The sequence below is a fragment of the Onychomys torridus genome, chromosome 7, assembly GCF_903995425.1.
Source record: "Onychomys torridus chromosome 7, mOncTor1.1, whole genome shotgun sequence".
In the NCBI taxonomy this organism is placed as follows: Eukaryota; Metazoa; Chordata; class Mammalia; order Rodentia; family Cricetidae; genus Onychomys; species Onychomys torridus.
The window spans coordinates 6,910,447-6,936,827 of record NC_050449.1 but is presented as its reverse complement, the minus strand read 5'-3'; the positions used below and the strand labels follow the sequence as shown (position 1 = coordinate 6,936,827).

General features: G+C 38.5%; 1 long non-coding RNA gene across 1 annotated transcript in view; it reads left to right on the top strand.

Moving 5' to 3' along the window:
• The window catches only part of LOC118587463, a 502,157-nt gene that overhangs the window by 248,750 nt on the left and 227,026 nt on the right, over positions 1 to 26,381 (top strand). The window contains exon 3 of the long non-coding RNA XR_004945457.1: positions 7,053 to 7,189. This is a non-coding gene — a long non-coding RNA (uncharacterized LOC118587463). The remainder of the gene's footprint in view (positions 1 to 7,052; positions 7,190 to 26,381) is intronic.

Here is a 26,381-nt window from a genome sequence, read left to right as displayed (position 1 = left end):
CCCTTCCTTCCTCCCTCCCTTCCTCCCTTCCTCCCTCCCTTCCTCCCTTCCTCCCTCCCTTCCTCCCTTCCTCCCTTCCTCCCTCCCTCCCTCCCTTCCTCCCTTCCTCCCTTCCTCCCTCCCTCCCTTCCTTCCTTCCTCCCTTCCTTCCTTCCTTCCTTCCTCCCTTCCTTCCTTCCTTCCTTCCTTCCTCCCTTCTCTCTCTCTCTCTCTTTCCTTCCTCCCTCCCTCCCTTCCTTCCGTCCTTCCTTTCTTCCTTTGAAAATAGATCTTTTTTATATATTCTGATATGGTTCACCTCCCCCAACTCCTCCAAAATCCACCACTCCCCCATTAAAATAAAATAAAGATATTATATATTACATATAATTATGTAATGTATAATTATATATCATATAATTTAGCTTTAAAGTTAAGTGATTTTAACGAAAACTGTAAATATTTCATAACAATACACTCAAAGAGAAAACATGCAGTGCATGTATTTAAATGTGACTCTAATCTTCCTCCCATTCTTCCTAGTTGTTCACAAAGTGACATGGTTCTTTGTGGCCTTTTCATCCACTGATTGTTTTAGGGGTGTCCCTGCCTTACTCCCTTCTCCCACAACCACCCCTTCCCAACACAACACTGAACCCTTCTTCTCCCATGTCTCTTGTTACTTACAGGTCATAGATATTCTCAGATCGCCATTCCTTCCCCTTTTTCCCTTCCCATGATCCTTTTCTCATTTCCTGACTGAATCCTACCATAATAGCTACTTTATTTCTTTTCATTATAAGGCCTCTTGCAGTGTTAACAAAAAGTTCTGCTAATACGATGCACATCGTAAAAAGTATATTATCTTGGGCATCTCAGAGGAAGGTGTGCATGTGTGTGTGTGTGTGTGTGTGTGTGTATCTGTGTGTGTCCATGTGTCTGTGTGTCTGTGTGTGTGTGTGTGAACCTGGATAATGAAATTGGTAAAGTAAACCCCCAGTATCTATTAGTTTAACTGCATATTAAAGCATATTTTATAAGAAGTATTAGTTCCTGGTGGAAGATATGTGAAAAAAAAATGAGTATACAAATTTTACTTCAAGGCCACTGGCATCCTCCTCTAGATTTGACAAATTGATTAATAAATCACCTTCTGGAAAAAAGCTGAGGACCAGTGCAGATCATGAAGCCAGTGAAGCTGCCAGGCAGTTTGCCAATATTCAACCTCTGGTATCCCATCCCAAGGAAAGGCATCATCCACACACCTCTTAGCTCTGTGGCTGGGGCCAAAATCATACCAGGGGCTTGGAAAAGAGAGAGATAATGCAATTCTTTTAACACTTTTCTGAACTGCCCTTGCATTTCTTAAAGATTGGAAGAATTTCTTAAATATGTTATTTCTGATACATGTTGAAGTTTCTCTTTGTGTAACTCATAGACTTACAAAGATAAATACTTATGTACATCTGCATTTGGAAAATTTTAAATGTATTCCAGTTCTTGAAGAAAGATAATTCTGCAGGAGAGGACTAGAAAATTAATTTTAATTCAAATAATTTCCTCCCACGGTGTATATCTTTATGAATTACTGAAAGCTAAATCCTAACAGCCAAAGCAGCCCCTTTTAAAAATTAAATTAAAATTTTTAAAAAGTCTTCACTTTTAAAAATTACTCTTTTTAAGAGAGTCAAGAAATACCCTTTTGTCCCATGATGTGAAGCAAATCCCTCAGGTCAGTGGGATGCAATTGGAGAAAATGGCAACAACAGAAGCCCAGCTTCCGGAAGCCTGGAACCAGTGATGCTCTGCCCTGGCACGTTGCCAGGCCGCTGGCCCACTTTCCCTAGGTGTTAGCTCATTACCAGTACCTGCCTGACATTTGTGCCTTGACAACAAAAGTGCTAACAGCTGTGGCACCTGTGGAGGGAAGACAGGAAACATCTTTCCCAGCCCTGATGCCCCTCACAGACGGGCACTCTGCAGAGAACCAAGTCTGCTAAACCCCGCTCCAACTTGCTTTCTCTCTCGTGAAGGGTTTGCTACTCCGAAAGGCAGTTTTGTTCTGTGGCATTGTATTTATGGAGATAAAATATATATTTTTTTTTCAGATAGAAGTTACATGTGCTAAAAGGGTGACATGGCAGTAATATGAATGCTCTAGAAGTTCATGGTATTGTGACATAAAATGTTTCAGCGGCATGTTCATTCTTGGCTTGGGTATCCAGGCCGACAGCCCTCTGACCCTCCCCAATGAGGATGCCAAGAAGGATTATAGGAGGAAATTCTACTTATCTTGAAGTTGAATAGAATCCCTGACTAATAGTGACAGACCTTCAGGTGTCACTGTCACTAACGGCAACGCCCTGGGGCACCAGGCAATGAACAAGTTCAGAAGGAAGTACAAATGCATGAGAAAGGAGTCAAGATAACAAGGGCCAAAGATACTTTAGAAAATCTTGTTTTTAGAACTTTGCTGGTCTGATTCGTGCTTTTTCTTGTATCAATGTTTCTAACATAAGAACATGCAAGTCTTATAGCCACTATCTGAAGAAGTGAAGACCACTGTCCTGAGCCACTGTGCACTGTTTTTGTTTGTTGTTTGCATGTATGGAGTTTCTTTCACTATGATGATTTGTAACTTAGAAATTCAACATTATTTTTTTTTTTTTTGATCTTTGAGTCAGTGTCTCATTCAGTAGTACTTGCTAGTCTGGAATTCACTGTGTAGACCAAACTCAAGGCAATCATCCTGTTTCTGCCTCCAGAGTGTTGGGATTTCAGACATGCACCACCACACACCAACTGAACAATGACATTTATTATTTGAGTGTAAATTTATCTCTATCATTTTAAGAATAGGAAATACTTTACGACAATCAACTTACTATAGGAATTTGTGTGTGTGTGAATGGTTTAATCACCACTACTTTATAGCAAATGTGAAGACCTCACAAAAAACCTAGTTCCTAATTCCATGACACTTGTCCTCTATGCATTGGTGAATGGGTAAAGGTACAAGCCAGCAAAACTAAAAAGCAGAATTCAATTTCCATGTCCCAGCTGGTAGAAGGAAAGCACTGACTACTGAAAGCTTTCCTCTGACTTTAAACACACATCTTGGCATGTGTGTGTCCCCAGATTAAATACTAGAAATAAATGTGTAAAATAGTAATAGCAAAGTCCAAGTATAAAGCTTTGTATTTATTGATAATTCAAGCACTCTAGTACAAAAGAGGCTCAAACCATTAAAAGCCAACATCTGTGAGAGATATTTCAGACAAGTATCCTTTTAGTAACTCTCAGTAAATAAACAGAAGGTAAAGAGGAGAGACATAGAGATTAAAAGGTGTTGTAGAATATTATTTTCAGGTGGGTTACTTTTGTTGTGTTGCATTTGTTTAACTCTGTATAGCTGTGTTACTTTGCCTGTCTAAACTGCCTGATGGTCTAACAAAGAACTGAACAGCCAATAGTGAGGTGGGAGAAGGTATGGCTGGACCTGACAGGCAGAGAGGATAAAGAGAAGGAGAAATAGCCAGAGAAAAGGTAGGACATCAGGGCCTAGCCACCCAGCTACATAGCAAACCATAAAGAGTAAGATTTAAAGAAGTAAGAGAAAGGGAAAAGCCCAAAGGAAAAGTCTAGAGGGATAATTTAAGTAAAGCTGGCTAGAAACAAGACAAGCTAAGGCGGAGCATTTATAATTAGGATAAACCTCTGTGTGTGATTTATTTAGTAGCAGGCGCCCCACAAGAGCAAAGACAAACAACAACCAAGAAGTCTATAAGCATGATCAAATTGTCATGGCTTTAGTTTCTGTTCTCTTGATGCATTATTGAAAAATAGAGATAAAGGAACTGTGGGACTTCCTACAGTCTGTGAGTAACTAGAGTCCCACAAGCCAACTTGCCAGTCTGGGTTACTTCCTTTTGAACCACCCTCTGAAAGCCAAGCTGTCAGAGGAATTATCTTCAGACTCTATGTTAAAATTCATATCACAATGGAAACCTCACCTGAAAATTACATAAATTGGTGTATTAAACAAAGTGTTATCATGTCATAGGAACCTCTAAAACTATTGAAAATTGCTATTTTATCTTTATAATTAACTCTCTGTTGGGTAATTTAGGAGACAGACACATCACCAAAAATGTCCTCAGGGAAGTCTGCAGATTTTTCCATTTCATTGCTAATGAGCCATTTTCACCTGACTTCTGCTCCCATCACTCCCCACTGAAGAACCAGCTGTCAATTTCCACAGCTGAGCAGGTTTAGTAAAACAGGTGGCTGCAGAAAGAAATCATATGAATGGAGGTAGTTAATCTGGAGTCGGATGGTTCACCTGGTGTCATTAAAAACTGCACATCAGAGGTGGTTAGCCATGGAGAATCAACACTTGGGATTGTGAGTACCCTTGTAAGGATAGATGAGAAAATTTGACCTAAGTTGGATATATTCACAGTCCCATGCTCAGTGTTTGATCAATGGTGGCCATTCATATATGGTGGGTTTTCTATAGAGAAAGGGAGTGGGTTGGGCTATTTCAGACTATAACACTCAGCCACTCTGCAACCCTCTAGGTGTGGTAGTCCCTCTGAAAGCAAACATTCCTTATCTACTGAGTCATGGTGGGTTTCTGCTTACCTGCCCTAATATAGCTGGATTTCCTTTGCAAGCTGTGATTAACATAAATATGGAAACATGTTATAATTAGCCTTGATTTCATGGATTATTTTTAATTTTTCTTAATGCTTCTGACAATATTCATGAACATGTGTAGTTAGAATTTTTCTGCCTGGCCCAGTCAGTACAAATCTCTCTCACCCACCAGTCCCACAGTCTCTCAGACTCAACCAAGAAAGCACACAGAAACTTACATTGTTTAGAAACTGTATGGCTGTGGCAGGCTTCTTGCTATCTGCTTCTTCTATCTTAAATTAACCCATTTCTGTTAGTCTATACTTTGCCACATGGCTTGTGGCTTACCGGTGTCTTTACATGTTGCTTTTCATGGCGGCAGCTGGCAGTGTCTCTCCCCAGCCTTCTACTTCCCAGAATTCTCTTCTCTCTTGTCCCGCCTATACTTCCTGCCTGGCCACTGGCCAATCAGAACTTTATTTACACAGAGCGATATCCACAGCAAACATGTGACTTAGTTCATCTCTGTATAAAACTGTGACCATATATACTTTGGTTTGTTTCTTTTTTTTGGTTTAGAATTTGCTCTTGCAGACTGTCTTTTTTGGTGACTCAGTAGTAGCCTGGAAGGTGTCCTGTGATGTCATACCACCTAACAGGACTGCTGTTATAGAACTCATCACACAGTGTTAGAACTGGCTGGGCACAGGCTCTACTTTCTCAGAGTCACTGAGTCATAAAATGAATATGTGCAGAGTTCTTGCCTTCTTTAATCTTAAGTTGTCACTACATAGCATAGGGCATCATGGGGAATAAAGAAATATATTAAGATGAATTTGCTTCATGAGTACACATGAATAAAAGTTAATACAAGAAAGTATCAGAAGCTCTCTTCCTGTTTTCTGATTTGTCATCTGCTCTGTCATTCTGCATGCAGTATGACTGATTCAATAGGAAGTGTGATAATGCCCACTTAAAACCACAATAGTGATGGGAATGGTGTGGCATAGATCTGAGATTGACAGAGTCAATCAATGTGATTTGGAAAATAATTAAACAGAGGAAGAATGAGAAATCTGAGAGAGCTGTCAGATCTGTGGTTCACAGTTGTGGGAAGATGGCGGGCTCATACACACAGAGAGGAACTATGACTGTGACTATGGTCTTTCAGAAGGGTCAGGAAAGGAGGAACACCTGCTTCCTGGGTGCAGTTAGGCATGTTTATTTTGTATTCACTTGGCAAACTCTCAGGGAAATGTGTATGAATCAGGAACCTTTAATTTGATGTGGGGGTTCTGAACTCTCTAGGAAAAAAATATGAAGAATTTCAGAAGGCAGGACTTAAGTACCAAGATGTTGGGGGCGAGGATGGGGGCGAGAGAAGCAAATGGATCAGTAAGTGTGCAATGAAGCAATGCAAATGAATGAATTCTAGGTTTAAAAATGAAGGCGGACATGAAAATTGTCTATTGTAGAACATAGTTACATTTTATGTAGATGAATTTGTGGGCAGTTGAAGAAGTGTGCAGCAGTAAGAATATATAGTGGTTAACTTGTATCAACTTGAAGGGTTCAGAACTTTGATCCTTCTGAGTGTGACAATGGAAGTGTTTTTAGATAATGTTAATATGCTAATCATTTGAACGAATAAAACAGGCCTCTTTTAACATAGGTGGTCCATAGCTGGTCAGTTGAAAGCAGGACGGCTGAGGACAACACAAAGCTGACAATCTTCTGAGGGAGGTGTGGATTCCTCCTGAATCATAGTCTTCAAACTGGAGCATATTGTCTCCTTGACTTAAATCAGCAACTGGAATGTAATCTTTACCTCTGTCTCTGGGCTGCTGATATTGGGGTTGAAACTACCACATACCCTGTGGCTGTTGATTACAGATCTTGAAGCATTTTAATGGGTCTATAAAAATTATTGTATAAACAAAAAACATTTCATTAAATGGAGAATTTTATGAAACAATGAACTTCACTTAAGTTACACAAAATAGAGACTTCCTCAAACATGTAAATTCCTTGCAAGTCACCAGAGAACAAATAGCATAATGGTCTAAATAGTTTAAAATGACAACTATTTATTAGATTTTAAGTCCCTTAAATAAAATACAAAATAAAATTTCACAAATACTTAGGATAGCCTAAAATATAAAGTATCCCTTAAAAGCTGAAGAATTGTGAAAATACAGATACAAAGTGATGTGGTGAATAGTTTCTTAACTATTGTACTGATGTAAGAAAGTTCAGCTCTATGAATATATCAAATAAAAACCAGCATCATCATGTGTGTATATGAGTAAATATTGAGATTTCAAGTATCATTAGAGCCCTTACTTACAATATTTAATAAAAATAATGGGCTTGGATTAAATGAAAACATTTCAGAGGAGTCTTTTTTATTCATATTCACAACATTTTCTTAACAGGTATTTTTAGAAGATTGCTATTTAATGCATTTCAAGTCCTGTCAAGCATCATGTCTGTATGACTACCACAAAAGGATTACCTTAGAGAAACCGCTGCCTTTTGGAGAGTGTGATTTGGACCCTGATTCAGAAAACAGGTACAGCTGTTATTTTCTCTCTAATACATTTTGTTGCAAATGAAAAAAAAAAAACAAGTCAACTGAAACCCAGAGCAGGAAAGCCTTGTGTGTCATTTCCACAACTCCTCATTCATGGGATTCCCTCTGTAAGCTAGAGATTGATACGTGTTCAAATCAAGTGTGTCCTTTCTGTTTGAAGCAAAAACATTTGTTTGAGTAAAGGTAAGCACTAAGATATTACGGAAATATTGTGGTAAAAAGTGGCACACACTAATTTTATTTTTTATTTATTTATTTTTTTTTGGTTTGCATGAGCATGGCAAATAGAAAAGTGTAGCCCCAGAGAGCTGGAGACAGTTGGGGAAACACTCTATAGCCCTGAGTTATGCTATCTTCCAAGCCAATGTCTGACTTTCTGGCAGGTGGATTTTGTACTTGTTTGATTATTTCAGTCTGAAGATAGTGATTAAGTTAAGTGAGCAGGAGATCACAGACAGAGAGAGATATCCTCACCAACCAGAATGAGCCAGGCATTTCTTGCACAAGGATGATGCATGCTGTTTGTTCAAGTGTGCTACATTATTTGCATGGTACCCAACAACACATGTCACTAGATATTAATTATCCTTGTTAATTATGAAATTATTCATTGTGTGATTTAGTAATGGTCCTTAAAGTGGGAATCCTACACTATTTAAAATACCCAAATAAATGTGTCTAATACCCATAACTAAGTGGGCACCAATAGACTATTTCAAACCAAATTTACTGGACATGCTCTATGTCAATACTAATAACATATTTTTAAATAATCACTATAGAATTTTTAAATGTATATTGAGAATGAATTATTGTTGTCTTATTGTTTATATCACACTAATTTAAAGGATTCCATTCTCTAATGATTAAATTGATTTAAAAAAAAGTAGAGATTCACAGTCTACTCTATAGGATCAGAATTGTCCACAGTAGAAATGAGGAGGTGACAGGATTTGAGAGTAGTTCTACAGGACAGGGTGGGACCACATGTGATTTATTTAACCTTAGTCTCACAACCACATACACATTCTGCAGAGTTTATGTTTCTCCAAATTTTCATGAATTCTGTTAAATTATAACAATTCTTCTGTTAATTAAAAACCCTAAATAGACCAGGAATCCATCAATTAAATCTGTCAAGTAAAGCAACCATGACTTTTATTATTAAAAAAAAATAGGTAAGTAAATAGGAAACACTTAGGAGAAAGGACAGGGAAAGTGACAATGTTTCTGATACAGCTCTCCAAATCATGGGGACGGGGACATAACTTTCCCATAAATTAGCATATCATTTCACTGTAACATTGCAAAGACTTTAAGACAGTCATATCATTGGGCCTGTTGTGAGAATGATCTCAGAAAATGTTACAAAAACAAAATAAAGTAAAATAAGTTCAGCAATCCATATTCTGTCCATAAATATAAACTTAAGGAAAGGTAAAGCGAGAAATCCACAGAGTCTGCTTTAATGGCAAGGAATTTGTTAGGGGCTAAAAACTCACTACAGAATGGGAGACTTTGTGTAGGGTTCTGGAAAGCCAAGCTATGGTCCACACTGTTCTTCTGCCTGGTCTGTCTCAGCATCCAAAAACCATGAGCCAGAGAGTGAACCCCACATACATGCATCTCAGTTCTTAAGGGTCCCAAGAGGCTATGCCTCAGGGGCATGTACTTCAAAGTCATAGACAGAATAGCTACCCCCTAGATCCTCCTCTTTTGTCTAAGTAAGAAAGTTCTAACCTAATACTAAACTATATACAATAGGAATGATGATCAAATATTGTCCAGGAGAAATAACAGGTAATGACATAAACAAATGGAACTACAACCAACAAGAACAATATCAAATAAGAGACATACTAAAATCCAGAGATGTCCAGAACACAGGTAAATGGCGTGTTACAGAGATTATTCCAAAACCTGTCCTATCCTAAAGAATCTAAATATAGTACTTAATATGTTCTAGCTAAGCTACAAGAAGATTGTAACTGTAACTTTCTAGTCTTCAATTCTATCAAAGTCCTGAGAAGCAACATAAAAATACCTGAGAAAACAGAAAGTGTAAGCAAGCAGTTTCCAGAATTCTTGAGAGGATAGACAGAGACAGCTGACAGCCTGGACAGGTACCTAAAGTTTGTTAGCATCTTTGGGGAATCCAATTTGGCTACAGGCCTAGAATATCTGACAGACCATTTTCAGAAGCAGGAATTTTGAAAGACCATATAACCCTGTCTTGACAAGGCTCAGTAGTCACTTTCCTTGTGTTCTACTTGTCCAGAAAGGACAGAGTTCATACTGTCAGCATTTGAAGCAAGGGCAGTTCTTTGCCCAGCATGCCATTTTGCACCAAGAAGAAGACAATTTCCAAACAGTTTGTCTTGATAGCTCCACATTCTCTTGGGATCAGATCTGTGCTGCCAGGAGCAATCCTGTCTCAAATCAGCAGAATTCTAAATTATCAAAACATTTAAATGCCATATTCTCTAGGTTTCACTCTATGAAGTATTTGAAGATTACCTATTCATCTGACCTATGTTTCTATAAATCTGGACAACATAACTAACATAACTATAGAAATGACAAGCATGGGTGACTATAAATCTCTAAGTCTTAGCTACCTAAATAACCTAAGGACTAAGGCTTCACATTAACAAGGTAAAATTTCTGTAAACAGATGTACAGTAGAGGACAATGATCTCAAAATTGTGAAAATACACAAAATATCTTAAACAGGTAGCAATGTATAGTCCAATATGACAACAATATTATTAATATATATCAATATACAAAATATCCTAAACAGAGGTAGAACATACATACAGTGTGACAAATACAATTTACATTTGTATCAATATACAAAATATTTCAAATAGGAGTAGGAATATGTGTACAATATAAATATAGTTTTGTGTTTGTATCAATGTATAAGTTATCTTAAATATGAATGTAAAAAATAGATTACATTTGTATCAATATACAAGAATTCATAACAGTGCAAATTATCTAAAGCTGATATTTTTCTAAATTAGTTTACTAGTATATACAATAATCTACCTTAATATATTATATTTATCAATTGTCGGTTTAAATGACAAAGAATTTATTAGGAGATAAAAACTCACTATAGCATGGGAGATTTATCATAGGGTCCTGGAAAGCTGAGCTATGGTCCAACTGTTCTTCTGCCTGGTCCATCTCAGTATCCAAAATCCACAAGGCAGAGGGTGAACACGTCGTACGTGCAGCTCAGTTCTTAAGGGTCCCAAGAGGCCATGCCCCAGAAGGAGATGCACTTCAAGGTCATTGGCAGGTGGAGTAGTTACCTGGTCTCTCTCTAGGGGCAGTGCTTCAAGGTCATAGACAGAACAGCTATCCACTACAGAAAGGTGTTATTTAGTGCATTGTTTTGTTTTGTTTAAGCATAGGAACATTTTAATAAAGCTAAGTCTATATTAAATTCCTACTCTGAAATAATTGTATCCTGACTTCTTGGTTCAACTTAGCAAGGGAAGAAATAAATGATTTACAGTGCTTTTAAAGTTCAGAAGAAAAAAAAGGAACAGAACACAGCACAGCTCCTATAAGGTAAAAGGGAATCCAATGTTCATTTACACATGTGTTAAGATGGAATTTAAATTTACACTAGACATATTAACAATGGAAACAAGATGGTGAGTGTCTTGACCAACAGTGACCTAGTACATTGCCTCAGGTGTCAACCCAAATGTGTTCAGTCTGTGGAGTTCAGCAGAACTCTGATCAAAGTTTGGTAAGGGGATATTGTTGGCATCTTATTGAATTGAATTTTGAGAATGGGATGTGGAGCTCTCGCTGCTGAACAGGGAAGCTGTGGATCCTGGTGAGGTACAGTGCATTCTTGCCATGTCTTTCTTGTTACTGTTCTGAGCAACTAATTGAAAAACACATCAGTAGAATGGAAACAATCTGAACAGATGAGTTGGATTGAACATTTCAAAAAGACATAAATGAATTAGAATTGATGAGTCTGACGAGCTTGGGTGACAGTGTCATATTAAATAAAGTCTGTTTCATTCACAGACTTGCATGTCATCTGTTTCTGCAACCACTAAAAACATTCAGGGGACTCATTGACAGTTCATCTCAACATACCAACTAAGACATTATAAGAGGCGACACATATTAAAAGGGGTCCTAAGTTCAGCCACTAAGAGTAAAACACTTCCCTCAATAACTTACACAACTGTCTCCAGCAGTCATTGGCCAAGGCCCAAGAGGCAGAGTGCCTTCCATTAGGGAGGAGCCCCTGGGGCTCTGAGGTTATAGATTTTCAGGCAGGATTGCTCATTACTAATGGAAATAAACTAGGCATTACTTCATACAGCTGGAGGTATAGTGGCTGAAAATAGGAGAGTGCAAGGCTTTCTGAATTTCCTAGTAACACTTGAAAATTGCATAACAGTTTTGGAAGAAATCACTCAAATGTGTATGTTAATTGTATGTGCTACGTATATGGTGAATACCATTGTTATTTGTGAACATGTTCACAGTATATAACTCATTCCTGAAACATTAAATTTAAAGGAAATGCATAGAAACAGTCTGAGTGAATATCAGAATGTACCAGCAATTTTGGAGATGTGAAAACATGGTGCTAATCTCTCTGTGCTAGTACAGAGGGTGAATTCCACATATTAAAAATAAATGTTAATAGGAGTGGACTCTTTCCTAAAAACTAATCTATTTTCTATTTCTTTGGGGTATAAATGGCAAATGAAAAGATTACAGCTTAGGAATATGCTTTATTTGAACTGAGTCTCTATTATAATTTTGTCATCTCTGAAAATTCCAACTATTATGTTAACTTTTCTGAACATCACAGTTTCTTCACTTATAACTTGGATTATACCTTCTTCTTAGAAGAGGTGTGAGAAGATGGGAAAGAACACATCTATAACTACATCTATGTGTATGCAGTGACATATACACAAGTGTACACATTTCAGGTTTGGTATGTAGAAAATATTTAAAATAAGTACCACGGTTTATAACTCAACAAGGAGAACAAAACATTTTTGAGACTCTGATAAAATATTAATGAAGGGAAGGGAGAAATAGAGAAGAGGAAGAGAAACATGTAGGGAGAAGAGATGAGGGGAAGGAAGGAGGATGTGGGAGGAAAGGAGACGACAATTGAAGAAGAGAGGAGATAGACAGGTGTGCCCTTCTTGATGCCAGTCATTACGCATCCTGACACTCTCATTGGGTGTAAGAAAAGGGTTAGAATACAACTCCTTTTGTCCCAGATGGTAAAAAGAGGAATTCTGAAGTGGGTCTCACTCATTATTGAAATAACTGTTGTGTAGTGCTGTTCTGGGTGGGGATCCAGAGATAGTCCAGTTCCCCATTCCTGTGTTCCCTAGGAAATCAGAAAGCATGGGAGTCCAACAATGCAATTCCTTCAGCATCTGCCCAGTCGCTGAGCACTCAATGACAGCAAACAGGAGCCATGCCTAAGAGGGAGGAGCAACAGAAGCCTTCCTGCTGCAGTGGCCCTGATGCTGTCCCAGGTATAATGCCCAGTGCCAGAGGATGTGTACAGGAAGTTACCTAGAATCCCTTCACTTTTATCTCTGATGGTAAACCTGAGAGTTGGTCGTGTTTTTTTCCTGATGTTTGTGCCTTCAGCAGTTTTAGCAGCTGTAAATCACCTCTGTCTAAATTTCTTTCTGCTTGAAATACCTTGACATAGAAAGATGACTAAAAATAAACACCCGCCCCACACACATGTAAAGCCCAGTGAAATGCCTAAAGGCGGAAAGACTTATCATTACACAGAGGAATGCTCTGTTTCAAACAGGTCTTAACTTCCTTCATCTGATTTTGGTTTGTTATGACATTGTAAAGTTAGCATAGCACAGTTCTTTTAAATGTGTTAAAGGGCTAGAGCCATGGCCCAGCAGGCACAGGTGCAGGTGCAGGCACAGGCGCAGGCACAGGTGCAGGTATAGGGACAGGTGCAGGCACAGGCACAGCTGCAGGCACAGGCACAGGCACAGGCACAGGTGCAGGTACAGGCACAGGTGCAGGTATAAGAATAGGTGCAGGCACAGGCAGAGGTGCAGGTGCAGGCGCAGGTGCAAGTGTGGGGACATGTGCAGGTACAGCTGCAGGGGCAGGTGTAGGCACAGGTGCAGGTGCAGATGCAGGCGCAAGTGCAAGTGTGAGCACAGGTGCAGGTACAGCTGCAGAGGCAGGTGCAGGCACAGGCGCAGGCACATGTAGTTGGAGAGCTTCTCTCCAGGTGCCACCAAGCCACCACAGTCCCACAACCCAGGTATAAAATAATCACTCAGACTCTTATATTACTTATAAACTGTATGGCCGTGGCAGGCTTGTTGTTATCTACTTCTTCTATCTTAAATTAACCCATTTCTGTTAGTCTATAAGTTGCTACGTGACTTGTGGCTTACCAGTACCTTACATCTTACTTGTCATGGCAGCAGCTGGCAATATCTCCCTACCCAGTCTTCCACTTCCCAGAATTCTCCTCCTCCTTGTCCTGCCTACTCTATCCTTCCTGCCTGGCTACTGGACAATCAGCACTTTATTTATTTTAACCAATCAGAGCAACACGTTTGACATACAGAGCATCCCACAGCACAGGTTCAGGTGCAGCTACAGGAGCAGGGAGAACTTACTGCTCTTGCAGAAGAGCCAGTTTCAGTGTCTGGCACCTCCACCACTCACAGCAGCTCATAGCCACCTGTGACTCCAGTTCCAAGGGAACTGTGGTCTTTTTCTGCCCTCTATAGCACAAGCTAAGTACTTTATGAGTACATGGTGCACACGCTTACACTCAGGTACATACACATTCACATATGCATAAAATATAAATAAATATTGAATAAAACTTTTCTAATGTGTTAAGTAAATAGGATAGAGCCCTAGTGGTGCTTCTGGAAGACAATGGGAACAACAGAAAGCATTTCTGTCTTATTAAACTAGACAAAGAAAGTGATAGAAAGCAGCAGATGAGTGAAGAGGAAGACATTAGCCCATAAATTTGTAAGTAACATTTTGAGCATAAAACTAAGTAAAATTAAATTGTTCAGTGTGCTGTTCAGAAGTTAAATGATGAAAAATAGCTTGATTTAGACTTTAAAATCTCAAATGTAATATGCAGAATTTTTAATTTGAGGGCCAAAATACAGCAATATTTGCAACACCTCAACAGAAAGAAAGGCAAGCATAGTCAGCAAATGCACAGCACAAAAGATGTGATTAAAAATTAGAAGAAAAACTATATTGAACCACCTCTCCATCTAAGCTTTCAATAACTCCCTCTTGACTGCAAAAAGAGAATTTAGACTTTGATGCTGGTGATTTTTTTTTTGGTACATCTGCTATAGAACTTTCTACTGTGTGTTTTACAGCCTGTTAGGTGGTAATCCTCTCTCTTATTCTTTGCACTCTCCTGCCTTTTCATGTGGTACTTCTTGATTCTTCTTGGTTAAGCACTTGAATGTGCTTCCTGCCACATGGCTTTGATTTGTATGACACGTCATGATGGATAGAATGAAACAGGAGTTGCAGTGTGCCCTCTCTGAGGTAGATCTTAGGTGAGTGGCACCTCTCTGCAATCAGTGCTGATTAGGAAGTGAGGACAGGTGCAAATGTAGCATGTGATGAGGCTACCGCTGTTTTCAGTCATCACATTCGGACATAATTCATCCGGCGGCATTAGCCCATTGATATAAGTATTATTTATAAGGAAATTCACATCCATTTCCTCCCTTGGATTCCTTGTCTCTGAAGTATCTACCCTAACATCCTTCTCTAATTCACTTTTTATTTTTACACATTTTGGCCATCTCTGGAACAGAAACCCAGTGCATTCTCATATCCTCTCTCTTTCTCTCTCTCCTTCTCTCCCTCTCTTTCTCTCTCTCTCTCTCCCTTTCCCTCTTTAACACTATCAATTTCTCTTGGTTCATCTGTACTTTTGTTTCTTCTTGTAATAAAATAAAAACTAACCCACATACTAACTGATAACAATATTTGTCTTCTACTTCCATATTGTATAGCATATTTTTTAAACTGTGTGGTACATCTATATAAATCTGTGTCTCCTATAATCCTTTGCACCTAGTCTATTCTTGATACTTAAATTCTATCAATTTTTATTAATATGATTATACTCATTGCTACAAAGGTGGATGCTTATTTTTATTCCATAAATAATTAGCTTCATTTATAAATTATTTATTCAGACCTGTTTTCTTTTTACTTTTATTTTTTTAAGATTTACTTAGTTTTATTTTGTGTGTATGAGTACATTGCCTACGTGGAAGACGTTACACTGTATTCACGTAGTGCCCATGGTGATAGAGGATGACACACCGTATTCATGCAGTGCCCATGGTGATAGAGGATGGCACACCGTATGCATGCAGTGCCCATGGTGATAGAGGATGGCACACCATATGCATGCAGTGCCCATGGAGGCACAAGCAGGGTGTCAGTTTGGGAATGGAGTTCCAAGTTGTGAGCTGAAGTTTGGGTGCTAGGAATCAGAGATCTTAACAACAGAGCCATCTCTCCACCCTCTCTTTTTACTTTTTTACAAGTGAAAATGGGGGAACTCATGTTTCAAATTCAAATAGCAAATCTGACTGATATAGCTCTAAGGAAACAGACAGATAACTCTGTAAGCATTAGGTCTTTAAATAATGACTTACTGTCTGTAGAAAAAAAGCACACAGCCTTAAATCTAATGCATATGGAGTCATCAGTTATTGTCTGTAGTAAAAGATTACACTGCAGATGAATTCTGACTGGCAGTGTTCTGCCTTGGTGCACTGTAGGGTGAGACCTGAGGCTGTAAGGGAACAGGGGCTGGAAAAGGTGCTTAGTGGTTGAGCTTGGTTCCCAGGATTAGGGTCAGCTGGTTCACAGTCCCCTGCAACTCCAGCTCCAGGATATCTGACAACACTCTATGCAGGTACACACATATGCACACTTGCAAACACACATGCACACACACTTGTAAATAAAAATAACAATTTTAAAGAAAAATCAGAAACATGCCTCATTAATGGTATCATTCCCTTTAGACAACAGCTTTTGTCTTTCTTTTCTCTTTCTTCCTTTCTGTTTTTGTTTTGTCTGCTGTAATTTAAGAGCTGACACTGCTTTCTGATTTTTTGTATTCGGAGGGTTTAGTAAGTTGTCCTCCAAACCTGACATTTCTTACCTGAGGCATACTACCACTGTTCTTAGTCTACTGTGTTCTCTCTTCATCACTGACAGCCATGACAGAGTTCTATGGCTCTATTCTAATTCAGTGTGTTGATTGTTTCAGTTTTCAACCATATTCTTCTTACCTGGTTTGCTTCTGGCATTTAAAGACTGGGAAGAGCAGACCCACAGTTCTTTCAGAAGAGGCTTCTATTCACATGTGCTGTGGAGACTGTTGAGGGTCTCCACTAGTGACATTAGAGGGATGCAAAGAATCAGAGATTTGATGTTTTTTATGAGAGTGTCAATGTCCCCTCTTCCAGGGGTGGAGCTCTGAGAGACTCAGCTTGATGCTGACATCGTCAATACACTTTACAGGCAAGTTCTCCATCAGAGTCCATTCTTCCCTCTCTCATCATGCTTTTCAAATAATTGAAAAGATAAAGCAATCAAGCATTGCATAGCAAAATTCTGAATGTAAACTCTTAATATTGTTTTGCTATTTAGGATATCTAATGTGGGGGTTAGAAAAGCGCTTTTTGCTACTGCAAAGGACACAGGTTATATTTCCAGAACCCACAGGGTGGTTCACAACTGTATGTAGCTCCAATCCCATGGTATCTGACTCCCTCTCTAATTTATGTGGGTGCCAAGTGTACTAGTGGTGCTCATAAGTATATGGAAATAAAAAAATCATACATGAAATAAAAATAAGTATTTTTTAAAGACACATACCACTAAGCTAACATTTAGAACAAGAACCTCTACATTTTCCCTGGCAGAAATAAGTGGAAAGTCTCCCCGATGCCTGTACGTCACGGCAGCTAATTTTATCGTCCAAAGCCTTCACTGGTGCAGGCAACTGCACAAACAAAAAAGTGGAGACACTTTCTCAAAGACAGGGCTTCCACATGACTGAGTCCTCTCTAGGTCTCTGAGCTCTCCAGCACAGTTAATAATAATGGCTTTTCACATTGTTCTCCTCACTATGTCCTGTTTTCTAGGAAATTTTAAATGCTATGTTCTCAAATCTAAGGGTAAAAACATTATGATCATCAGCTGGTCAAATCCTCCTCTTTCCCTAGTCGCTTCCCCTAGTCCCTTCATTCCTCCCCATCCTCTCTCTCTCTCTCTCTCTCTCTCTCTCTCTCTCTCTCTCTCTCTCTCTCACACACACACACACACACACACACACACACACACACACACACGTGAGCGCACACACACACTTTTCAATTTTATTTGACATGTATGAGTGTTTTGCTTATGTGTATGTCCATGTATCACATGTGTTCCTGGTACCTGTGGAGGACAGAAGAGAACATCAGAGAGCATTGAATGGGAGTCACAAAGGTTGTCAGCCACTAGATGGGTACTGGAAATTGAACTTGGGTCCCTTGGAAGACCGCTTTTAACTCCTGAGCCATCTATCTCTTCCAAACTTTGCGCTATTGTCAGAAAATATTTACTGCCAAGGATGAAATCAGGTCCTTGCCATAAACAAAACAAAGGACTAAGACAAATGCTTTTGTCCTAAAAGTAATGCTTTGTTCTTAGAACTTTGAAGATTCTCACCCACAACCACATAAATTCTCAGAAATGAACTGTAACAGATGTTATAGTCTAGCTCCTCAATGCTTCACAATTTAATAATAGAATACAAAAAAATATATCTAGGCTTCTACAAATAGAAACCCATCTATTCTGAATTGAGAATTAAGATTCAATGTTGGCAACTAGAAGACAGTAGCATATTTAGGAAATCTACATGCAAAGCAACTTAGAAATAGTTCATAAAGTAGCTAATAGCTAGAAAATTACTGACAAAATATATAGGCCTACCCACATCTCCAACAATATAATATTAACTCAGTTTTTATTGCCCCATAGAGGCAGATACCTGTCTGGACGGAGTCCTTGAATCAACATATGTTATGAAAATAAGGTACAACACAGATTGACAAACTTCAGTATAAGAAGTACCTAGTGTTTCATTAATAATCAGTTTGATTTCATCTTAAAATGAGAACATTTAAAATGAGTGGTAAACTATATAAGTAAAATTAGCTTTTTCTCTGCTTTCCTTCTCATAGACAATTAACAGTAAATTTAACGTTATATGTAGGAGTCATATTTTGGCTTACATATTTACACTGAATGAAGATGACCTACAATGTTTGGGCAGTAGTATAACATTATGAATTTAATAGCAATAATAAAATTGATTTATTTAGTTTACTCAAAAGAACTGGTTTACACTAAACTTAAGGAGCAGAATAATAGACCCTACATTCCTCAAATGAACCAGTACTGCTAACACAGTGAGCCATAACTCTATGTGTGGTTTTAATTTATTTATTTATCTTTTCTTCTTGACTGAGGTTCTCATGTGCTCCAGGCTAACCTTAAATTCACTCTATAATCAAGAACAATCTTGAATTCTTAATCCTCCTCTCTCAAAATCCCAAGCTTTGAGATCACATGTGTGTGGTATTACTCTGATTCTGAGCCATATTTCTGAATGTCAGTTTGAAGATCACCATGCTTTTTTATGCTATCCTATTTAAAGTTGCCTAAACCATCTTCATTGTGAAGTTTTGGATAAATGGAACCATTTTGTTAAGAAATATTAAATGTAGTTGTAATGCATATTATTTCTGTGTTGTCTGACTTGTGTAGATACTATGACTCTGGTCTTCAACTAAAATATCAGAATGCCAAATGATTATTAATAAAACAATAATGTATATTCACTTCCCTCCCAAGAAATGTTTCCACTGAAGGTTATACTCAGTTGCACCAGAGTTATTTCAGCAACCACTTTGAAAACAAATGGATTTTTCAAAAACACCTGTGCCATTTGCAACAGCTGAAATGCAGCATTTACTGACAAGTAAGAGAAGCCCTCTGTGACTATACTTTACAAGTCACAAATTTATGGACTTTGTGATTGTTTCCATCAGGTGTCACTATATGAATACTGACTTGAGAGCATTGAAGTGTTAGCACTCACTGTTCAGCACAGGCCTAGGCAGATTCCTATAAGGCTCATGAAAACCTAGAGGCAGAGAGGGAACAGGACAGTGCAATGGCCTATGGACCACTGAGCTAGGAATATGCCAGTGAACTCACCAGCTACCCTGTATGGCTGTAGGGGAGCATTTGAGGGATTGCCGTGGATGCAGTAATGACATCTACTGCTGAGATATAATTACTAGAGTCAGATTATGTTCTGAGAATGTACACTGAGGCTTAGGATGGATATCTGAATCAAATATGTACATGCAATTTCTTCACCCTAACCCTAATGTTGATATAAAAGTAACTGGGACTTTTAAACTGATTTTATCTTTCAACTTATAGGAAGTATATGAAGAAATGTTAATACACACTAATGAATTCAGTCAACTTCCCTTAAATTGTTGTATCTACTTCCTCAAACATAAGTAGAGTTCAATCAAAAATATTTAATCCAAATTACTATAAGAACTAGAACATGAACCATAGCTGTAGAAAAAAATAGTGAAAATGATTGGAGATATTTCGGATGAGTGTCACTATTTAATTGAAGTTTTGGTGTTTGTTGATGGATTATGTAAGATTTATAATAAAATGAAAAGGATTTATGCCCAAGGAAGTCGAATGTAGGGGTTGCCTTGGCAACTCAAAAGGTAATTTCTTCCCACTGAGATGGGGAAGAGGACAATAGGAGCAGGTGTGGGATGGGATTGAAGGAGCTCCCTTTCAGATAAGGCTGTCACATGGTGAAGAGGGCTGGGTTGTGATGCTTGGAACCATGTGGTGCTGGGAGCCATGCAACATCTTGGGGCAGGTGAAGCCATGGGGCATTGGAGCCATGCAATGCTGGGGGGCTTGGAGAGCCAGGGGGCATATGAACTGAAGTCGTAAAAAGGCTGAGTTGGCTTGAGATAAGAAGTAGGAAGTCTTCTCTGAAGCCTTCCTAAAGCCCAGAACAAAGATTTAAAGGAAGACAGAACAGTGAAGATTGCATGCGCCTTGCAGGTTCCAGAGAAAAGGGGAGGTGTTAGAAGAACCCAAAAAAGAGCAGCCGCATAACTGAAAGAAGAATAAGGAAGAACGATTATAGAGGGGAGTTCTAACCATGTTTTTAGAAAAGGAGGAGGAGGAGGATCATGACAAGAACAAAGTTGTTGTTTTTTTACTCTTGGGGGGTCTGCCACACGGTTCCCAAATAAATACACAGACTTATTCTTACTTATGAATGCCTGGCCTTTGTTTCTAGCCATATTTTCTAACTTAAATGATCCCATTTCTCTTTAGCTATGTTTTGCCTCTGGCCTTTTTACCTTTCTTTATTCTATATATCTTTTTTTTCCCTTCTTACTCTGACTGGCTGTGTGACTGGGTGGCTCATCGTTCTCTTCCCTAGACTTCTCCTTCTATTTATTCCTTCTACCCGCCAGACCAACCTATTTTTCTCTCTCTAGTTATTGGCCATTCAGCTCTTTATTAGGCCAATAAAATGTTTTAGGTAGGCAAAGTAACACAGCTTTACAGAGTTAAACAAATGCAACATGAAAGAGTGCAACATATCTTCGCATCATTAAATAAATATTCCACAGTATAAATTAATGCAACAGATCTTAAATTAATATTCTACAAGACAAAGGCTCTTCTAGGTCTGCTAAGATGGAAACTTTGAATTAATACTCTTTATATCTTGATACCTTGGTTATCTTTTCAGTTGTGTTGAGAGGAGTGAGAAGAAAGCTTTAACACCAACTATGAGGAGTAAAGGAAAGTGCAGAGACCTCTACACAAAACAATAAATATTAGCACTAACAATCTGGGTTGTAATGTCTCAGTTAGAAACTAAAATAAGTATAAATCATCTACCCCTATCCTGAATGTATTTAAGATAACAAAATATAGATGTATCAAAATGCCTTTAGCTGAAAAATATGTATTTTAGATAAGATAGTCTGCTTGCTCCCGCTTTTCCTGTAACTCATTTGCAGTTTGGCTTTCCTGTGAAATAATAATCTATCAAATATCTATTACTGGGCATGGGTATTAGAACACTTCGGGTCTCAGTATATATTAGTTATACCTTTTCTAAATTAAAGTACAGTGGTAGATGAAATAAATTTTTTAATCATGTCTTATAATGGGGAGAGAGGTTTCTTCATAAAAGAATTCATATTCCATTGAATGCCCAAAACAAACTGAAGTAACTGCTGGCATTTTAATTTAAATGGGCTAATAAATATTAGCATGTTGGTTTAGAACAGATATGAATACTTGTCAGAATATAAAATATATTTTCCCTTAATAAAAGATTTAAAATCTGTGCTTCAATAAAACATATGTGAATACATAATAGTGAACATCATAGTCTCCCTCGGCATTATTTCTGACCTATGCTTTCGTAGGTAGCTTGATTTTTTTTCTCCTCAGAATTGGACTCAGCCTGTAAATGCAGGATGGTGGAGCATCTCACACCAGAAAACACAAATCTGAGTTCCAGCTCTGGCTGGTTCAAGCTGAATGGCTTGTCTGAAGCTTTCATTGTCTTAGGTTCAACAAACAGTAGAAAAACAAATCAGAATATCTAGGTTGGTGGCTCACTATGGAGTGCAATCGGGTATCCAGAGAGCTATAAACCTCATACCCAGCAGAATTTGTAAAACTAATGCATTTAGCTACAAATAATGGATAAGAGAAATGAAATCAAATCCTTCAATTGAACTTCAGAAAAACGTATTTGTTTTGAAAGTTAAGAAAGAGTCTCTGTCAAATTACTGGGGAGGTAAAACAGGAGTGAGTGAAACAATTATGAAGAATGCTTTCAGTTCAGTGTTTACTTGCAAGTTTAAATATTTAAGTAAGAAACCAGGACTGCAGCCAGGCCTGGTTGCATATGCCTGCAATTCTAACCTTCAGGAGGTAGAAACAGAACAATCATGAGGAATTCAAGGACAAGCTCAACTATTTGTAACCTCATCAGGCAAATAGATTAGATAGAAAGATTATATATATATATGTGTGTGTGTGTGTGTGTGTGTGTGTAGAGAGAAAGAGAGAGAGAGAGAGAGAGAGAGAGAGAGAGATGGGTGGATGATAGATAGATAGATGAGAGAGAGACAGACAGACAGACAGACAGACAGAGACAGAGAGAAACAGAGAGAGAGATACAGGGATAGATAATTGGATGAATAAAGGAATCCTTATATAATTGCCATCCAACTGGAAATCATTGTTGTCCAAATTAAGACATAAATTATAGTGAAGAACACAGAGTGTGATGATGAGTTTGATGGGGGAAAATGTTGCCCTTCTTTTAAAATATGTCTCATATTTTAAAATGTTTATTAGTATCAAAAAAGAAATTGCAATGATAGTCTTAATACTAAGCAAAGAATGTGCTACTTGCTAAAAAATAAATCAAATTTTATAGAATTTAAAATATTATAGAAATACTACTTGGGGAATTTAGTTTGATTTGTAATTTTCCTTAAAGTATTTCTCATCATTATTTTCAGAGACAGCTGGCAGGGGAGGGGGAGATGGAGGGAGACTCAATCCAAAACTATAAATGATAAGTTCTTAAACACTAAAGCTTCTACCTATAATTGAAAGCAAATTAGGGTAATCATTTTAGAAATTGTTCTGCATGAAAATATAACTTAAGTCATTTCCTTATCATACAAAAAGCAGACAGAACTAAATATTTTAAAGAGACAGATTTCACTGTCCAAATTCAATTATTGTTATTTTTATTTTCAGGAATATAATAACTATTTATTTGAACTAAATTGGCAAATTTAAGCTCCTTGCTGTGATGCTAGTAAAATCCCTAGTAAGTGGCTCCAAGAAAAGAGCCTTTTTTTTTCAGTGAGAAAAACAAATGAAAAGGAGGCACATAAAACAAGCTAAAACCAGTTCAAAAGACAAAGTTTGAAAAATGAGAAATGATCATTGGGTGTCTTGGGTAAACTTGGCTGCAATAGCATGACTAGGAATTCCTGTCCAGAACGGAGGCTGCTGGGTGGCAATGTCTGTGTCTGTCAGACTCAATCTCGCAGAGCAGCATTAGCCACCTGCAGCTCTGGGGGGAGAGAGCAGGGGATGATGACTCTTTATCACCTGTGAAATGATGCGCTCTGGGGAGAAAGAGACTTAGACAAAGACAATGTGCATGTTCTGAGCTGTTTGAAAACACTGTCACTGAAAGGAACTTCAGTACAGGTCCACATTACTCCCAAGAACAGCCTCACTCCTAGTACTGTCTGTCAAAAGAAGGTCAGCTCTGCACTTGCAAGCAATCCCTGGTCATGGGACTTACATTTAGTGAGTACTTCACTGTTAAAACTCTCTTGTACTGAGAAAAATGTTGCAATAGGATACCCAAGGTTGTTTTTCACATGGAAGATATTTGATTTTGTCAATTCAAGTGAATTAAACTAGTCTCACTTAAGCTTTACTATTAAAGTCTTAAAAACTGACTGAGGAAATATGAAAGTCTTCTTTTGCCTTGCCTCTATTTCTATTTCTGTTATTCTTAAAATCTTGATGATGTTGAGGTGGTTCAGTGGTTAAGAACACTTTCTTCACTTCCCAAGGAACCAAGCTGACTTCCCAGCACTCATATAAGGTAGTATGCATCCCCACGAGCCTGTCCTCAGGGACCAAGCAACAGATGGACCCATCATTATCAGCCGCCAAGATGTGACACTATCTCCATGAGTTGTACACTCTCCCTATGTGCTGTGTCCCCTTATCAAAGCAGGTGATTTCTCTCCTCCTCTCTTTTCACTTCCACTCTTGCTCAGAGGCCATCTCTGCACGAGCCCCATAAGCCTCTCACATGATATCTGATGCATGGTGTGAATTTGTGGTGCCCGTGGGCTCCAACTTGTCAAGGTACTCTTTACTAGTAAATAATCATAACACAGTCACCTACCACACTGGATTGAGGGTAACTAACTTCTCCTGGATTCCATATACACCCATACTCAGAAGTCATACACAAATACAGATGCGTGCGCGCGCGCGCGTGCGCGCGCACACACACACACACACACACACACACACATAATAATAATAATAAAATAAATCTGCTTTTGAAATCTATATACACCCATCTATCTATTTACACATAAATATACCCTATGATTAGAAAATTCATAATTTGGCCGGGCCGTGGTGGCTCACACATGCCTTTAATCCCAGCACTTGGGAGGCAGAGGCAGGCGGATCTCTGTGAGTTCGAGGCCAGCCTGGTCTACAAAGCGAGTTCCAGAACAGCCTCCAAAGGTACAGAGAAACCCTGTCTCGAAAAACCAAAAAAAGAAAGAAAGAAAGAAAGAAAAGAAAAAGATAATTTAGACTGCATAAATAGGAATTTTCCCTCATGGCATGTTTTGGAAACTTTCTTTTTTTTTAATGTCTTTTTTTGTTTTGTTTTTTGAGACAGGGTTTCTCTGTGTAGCTTTGCACCTTTCCTGGAGATCACTTTGTTGCCCAGGCTGGCCTCGAACTCACAGAGATCCTCCTGGCTTTGCCTCCAGAGTGCTTGGATTAAAGACGTGTGCCACCACTGCCCAGCTGAAACTTTATTTTCTTAAAATCAAAAGAATCCAAATAGTTATGGGCACAAGTACTGAAAATGCCCTTGCCTCGACTGCTGACAGCAACAATTCAGATGATAATGTGGCGTCAGCCTGAGGACAGGCTCAGAGAAAGCCAAAGGGAAGAAACTAGAGAACCAGCTCTTTGTACTGGGGGTGGGGGAGGTAGGGGTGTGGGGGTTACTGTGAAAGCAGCTAATCCCCTTGTGTTTAGAGCCTGGGCATGGAGAGGTTGCTGCGGAGAGGCTGCAACAGAAACTTAGCCAGTGGAGTAGGGCCTGAGCCTGTGGATTTTTTTGTGATTTCGTGTCCCACATTATGCATCAGATGTAGCTTGACTGTTAAATGGTCCTTTAATTAAAAAAAAATTAAAAAGGTACCGATATTGGTGTAAATGCTGAAATATCAGAGAGACAAGGAACAAGCCACCTCTTACCTCTAGGACTCCTCAGCCTGTAAAGCTTTCCTCAGCAGAAAGACCTTACTTAGTTCCTGTCTCCTCACGCCTTATACACCTTTCTCTTTCCACTCATAACATTTCCTGTCTCAACTTTCCTAGTGCTGGGATTAAAGACATGTGACTCCCAAGTATTGGTATTAAAGGTGTGTGCCACCACTGTCTGGCTCTGTTTCTCTCCTAGAGTGAGTCAATATCATGTAGTCCAAGGTGGCTTGAAACTCACAGAAATCCAGATGGATCTCTCCCAAGTGCTTGGATTAAAGGTGTGTGCCATAACTACAAGGCTTCTATGTTTAATCTAGTGGCTTCTTCTGTTCTCTGATCTACAGGCAAATTTGTTAGGGCACATACTATATCACCACAGAAATCTCTCAAAAGAAGAACACTTAAGGTGCTCGAGATACAACAATCCCATTTTGACCTATGCTAATGGCAATCTCAAATAGATATATCAAAAGCCATAGTCCACCAACATGCTGTATATAGCACTGGAATAAGTAAGTATGTGATCAAAGTGGACTAAACTATGGGTTACAGAAGAACTATCAGGAAGCTTGAGCCATACACACATTGATAAAGTAACATTCAAAATGTATAATATTTGAAACTGATAAATTTAAAAATTAAAATCCAACTACAAAATCTCATGTAATAATAATCCCTAATACATTTAATTTGTGAATTTATTCAAAGATAATCATTTGCTCACCATTAGCACTAACCAGGGCCAGCATGTCTTTCTGATGAGGGTCACAGGTAAGCCTTCTGCTGATGATCTACAGCAAGGCAGAGTTTCCTTCTATAGACTAGACAAAAGCATATTAGAAGGATTTGTCCAATTCTATCTATATACTAAACCTTGCTGTCACAAAAATTTAAG